We start from the raw sequence: 4633 nt of genomic DNA on the forward strand, positions 1-4633 counted from the left end.
GGGCGCGCTGCCGTGGCTCACCCCTGTGCCCCTGTCCCAGCCCGTCCCCTCCGCCCCGTGTCAGTGTGGGTCGGGGGTGGCATCTCCGACCCCGGGGGCAGCTGGGGACTCCTGTCCCTCTGTGCTGCCCTTCTCAGTGCGCTAATATGCCTAACAAAATGCATTGCATATGGAACAGGAGATGTTCTAGACGTTCATCTCTTAACAGGAAGTGACTTCTGGGTACAAGGAAGAAATAAATAGAATTTTAAATAAATGAAAAAACACTGGGAGTTCGAAGGCTATTCAGCAGCTTACCAGAGACTTGTCTTATGCTGAGTTTTCTGGAAAGGAACAGCAGACGACAGGTATGGGGAGGCCATACGTGTGTGACTGCATTCACACACATCTGAGGTATGGCTCAAAATACCCATTTCTGCTTGTGCTAGGCAGCTCAGAGGAAGCATTCCTGATGTCCATGATCACATCAGCCACAGCTGGAGAGCAAATTTCTTCCTACCAGGCAGTGGGCTTATTCTCAAGGAATGAATATTGGTAATTGTTTGCCCCCTAACTTTACAAAATAGTGAAATCTTTTGGAGTTATGTCCACAGTTAAGAAGTTTTAGCATCAAAAAACCTGTGGAGTTGAAATGGGCTGGAGAAACTCAGGATAACTTTTTTCTAATAGAAAATACTAATCTAAAACATACAGAAATGTAAATATGAGCTGCCAGAAATGTACTTTCTGTAGGATCATAATCTGTTTAATTTCCGTGTGTTCTATGACTTCCGTAAACGTTCACTTAGATATCTTTTTATATTTTCCTCCCTATGCTTCTAAGAAAAATGGTCAATCTCCTTAATCTCTTCTATTATCTATCTTCTTTGCTTCTTTTTTTTTAGTCCCTCATAATTTTGTCATTTCAGTTTTGAGCTAAGGTGACCAGAAGTATACAGTGTATCTTAAATTAGACTATTTCTTTATTTTATATAACTGTACTTAAATATTCTCTGTATTGTTGTCATTATTCTGTCTTATTTATCCTATTGGCTTGACTCATGTGATCAACTCACACGACAAATCATAATAATACGAAACTGTATGAATCATATAAACTTCTTTTTAATGTTTACATTATAAATTTTCTTGCATTCATCCAATTTTATTTTATTTTTCTAGAATTGTGGTTTACCATTCATTTACCTTCTAGACTTTGTGAGAGTGACTTGCTGTCTCTCTGATCCTGACTGACCTAGGTGTCTGTTCTCTAATACTTGTGGGTTTTCTACTTGTTCCCTTTTTCAGTTCAGAAATAAATGATTCATCAGAGTCCAAAACTTAGAGATTATCAGAACAGTAACAGTATCTAAACAAAATATCAAGGTGTTCTGTCACTAAACTTTTGCTCTTAACAGAAATTTACATGTGCGTTATGTTCATGTTTTATTCCTGACCTAGGATTTTTTGTTTTGTCTTAGTAATCTCTTGTATCAAAACTCTCTTGGAGTATTTTTAAATTTTATCATCAGGTGCTGTGTGTTTCTTTTGACAAAGTAGTTTGAGTGGCAGAAACAGCATCAGCATGCAAGTTTATGATGAGGACTCAGGCTGAGCTCTATGCTATGCCACCTGGCTAAATCCTTGAAAGTCAAATTATACCTGCCAGCTCTTATATATTCATTATCTCTTAGGCATTTCCATAAGAGATGATTAAGACATTATTACCTTTTCAGAAGACTAGCTCTAAGCAGACACTTTCAGATCTTTTCACCTTTTCTAGGTGTTTCATTTTTTAATTACTTTTTCCCCCACAGATATTACATTTACAGTCTTATAATTTCTCATGTTATCCCGGAAGATTTTTTTAAAAAACTCCAGATATTTCCTGCACTTTAAACCTCCTGACATACCTTGAACTAGAGACCGGACACTTCAATATTTCAGTTAGGCTGTTTTTAAACTCCCCCTAAGCTTGTAAATATGCACCACCCAAACTGAAGTGGGATTTTGTAAAGTGGAGTAATAGCCTATTAAGCCCATTATTTTCCTGTGCAAATGGGTGGGTATCAGTAAGATGTGGGTAGTCTGCCTTCAGTAGTATTTTTAGATTGTATGGCATTAAGGTGTTATTGCAGTTTTAAAAATTTGTCCACATCCCAATCTTGGAGACCATTTTCTTCATATTACTAAAAAGTAACAAGTATAGGATAGGAATTGCACCTCATAAATGAAAGCTGCTAGAAAACATTTTCTGAAATTTAGTTCAGTCATATCACCTTGTTCACTCTCACCATAGAAATATAATGATTGTTTCAGAGGTAGCTGTTTAGCCCATTTGTATTTTCCAATGTGTAGTTTGTACTTTGTTTCCTCTTGTTGCATAGTTCCAGTGAAGCTTTCTAAATTCTGTAGTATTTGGCATTTTAAAAGCTTCTCTTGAACAATATTCACTCTGTTTCTCCAACTTTCTTTTTTTTTTTTTTTTTTTTTTTTTTTTTTTTTTTTTTTTTTTTTTTTTTTTTTTTTTTTTTTTTTTTTTTTTTTTTTGGTGGTTATTTCCTGGGGTTCTTTGTTTGTTGTTGTTGTGTTTTGTTTTGTTTTTGTGTTAAGTGATTACAGATCCCTTGAGACTCTGTGTGTTTGAATTAAGTTATTGTAATGGAATGTTACTATATAAATCTTGGAGCAACTCTTTAACACCTACCAGATACTCCACGTGCTACTGTAATGATAAACGTGGCAACTATTGCCCAGCAGTGTGACACTATTGTTTCAATGCCTGCCAGATGGTGTGCAGAACTTATGAAGATGTTACCTACTCTGGAGCTTACTGTACCAAGAGAGCATCAACCATTTTTTTTTTCCTAAATGTTGAACATGTAGAGAAAATGGCTGTTTGGTCATTTTTATACAGGGCAATGATGACTAAGCTGTAGGATTTAAATTCTGCTTCCTCTGAACTACCACAGCAGTGTGTAAGCAGTTTGCCTGGAATTCTAAATTCAAAAGTTGATAGTATAGACCCACTGATAGATTTATTGTCTTTCATGCCTAGTTTTGTAACTGCATAGATTCATCAAGTATGGTGTCCTTCCTGGAAAACCTGCAGCTTTATTAAATCTGTAGGTTCTTACAGCTAGTATGCTGCTCCTCCACCCCCTTATCCTCTCCTTTCTTATGAGTAGATATGACTCTGCACGTTTCTTTGCCTTATTACAAAGGCTGTGCAAATGGGTGGGTATCAGTCAGTCATTACTTTTTCCATCAGCCAGTCTCTGGGCTCAACGCAGATAAATCAAGTGTCTTGTTATCTCAACATAATCTCCCGTAGCTGAATACGGTCTGATGTTCACAGACCACTTAGGCTTTTTCTGAACTCTATTAGCAGTGTTGAATTTGAAATGAGGACTCTTGATCTTTCTGGTAAACCTTGTTTCACGGCAGTCAGCCACTGTTGGTGTGCGTGGTGGAGCCAGCATGGAGCCTCTGTCTGCTGCGCAGGAGTGATCTGTGAATGCACAATTTCACCTCAAATCAGGCCCTGTGTTACCCATTCCATTTGAATTCCTATTTAGCAGACAGGTAATATTCTCAACAACCTCTTTTCTCATATTTCTTAAACAAATCCTCTCCCCCCAAAACACATGCCAAGAACTGGCCGCCATGCAATGAGTAAAGGGCACAGCAATTCCTGGGTGTAGATACCACAAGGAAAGCAAACAAACAAACAAAAACACCAAACCCCCCACCAAAGAACGTAGTTATTTAGTATCCTTTAAATATCATTTAGTGAATCATTTTCAGTAATAAAATTCCAACCCAGTGAAGCAGATAGACTGAACCAAGCATGTTCCAACCCTCGCAGCTGGAACTGGAGGTACCACGGGGGTGGCAGTGGGTGAGAAGGTACCCCTGTGTTGCTCCAAAATAGGTTCTTTCACCTGGTGTTCAAGAAGCCAATCCACATTTGATTTATTTACAGTTCTATGCAGAAAGGCATGTTGGGTGACAAACACACAAAGCCGGCACAAGGACAACCAGAACTTTTCATTATTTAAATGTTTTAGCAAAAAGGGCGTTCATGGTCATTGGCTACCAGTTACCTAGTTCTGTTATTAATTAGGATTCTATCTTCTATTAGTTAATGATTCTCTCACTTCTCAGGCTATTTAGTCCATATGCTCAGTCGTTCTCTTCTTTTGGGTCAGTGGGCAATCTCGCCCTGTCAGAAATACCTTTTACCCAGTCAGAGCTGACTTGAGCGAAGTTGTTGTGTTGCCTTTATTAGTTTTTTCCTTATCTTGGGGATTCTGCCATATGCCCTTGTAGCCCATAAATTCTGCACTCTTTGTGTCCACTGTCAGTGGTACATCCTTCTTCCCAAGTTTTGTTAATCTCCCTCTAGGTCTGAGATCATTGAAACATGTCAAGCCCTAAACCTTAACAAGGCAATTCCATCAACAAATAATTTGTCTTTCACCTGGACATTCCTTAGAGCTGGTTTGCTCCTATCTTGTTGATTAGGCTTGAAAGTATACAACGATCAAACATCAAAGAATGGCCTTTCTCAGGAAAATTTTTACACATCCTATATTTTGCAACACCTGTGGGGGGGTGTGGTGGGGCGGTCTCGCCGGTTCCCCGCTCCCCA

The sequence above is a fragment of the Corvus brachyrhynchos genome, unplaced genomic scaffold (genome assembly GCF_000691975.1).
Source record: "Corvus brachyrhynchos isolate BGI_N302 unplaced genomic scaffold, ASM69197v1 scaffold293, whole genome shotgun sequence".
In the NCBI taxonomy this organism is placed as follows: Eukaryota; Metazoa; Chordata; class Aves; order Passeriformes; family Corvidae; genus Corvus; species Corvus brachyrhynchos.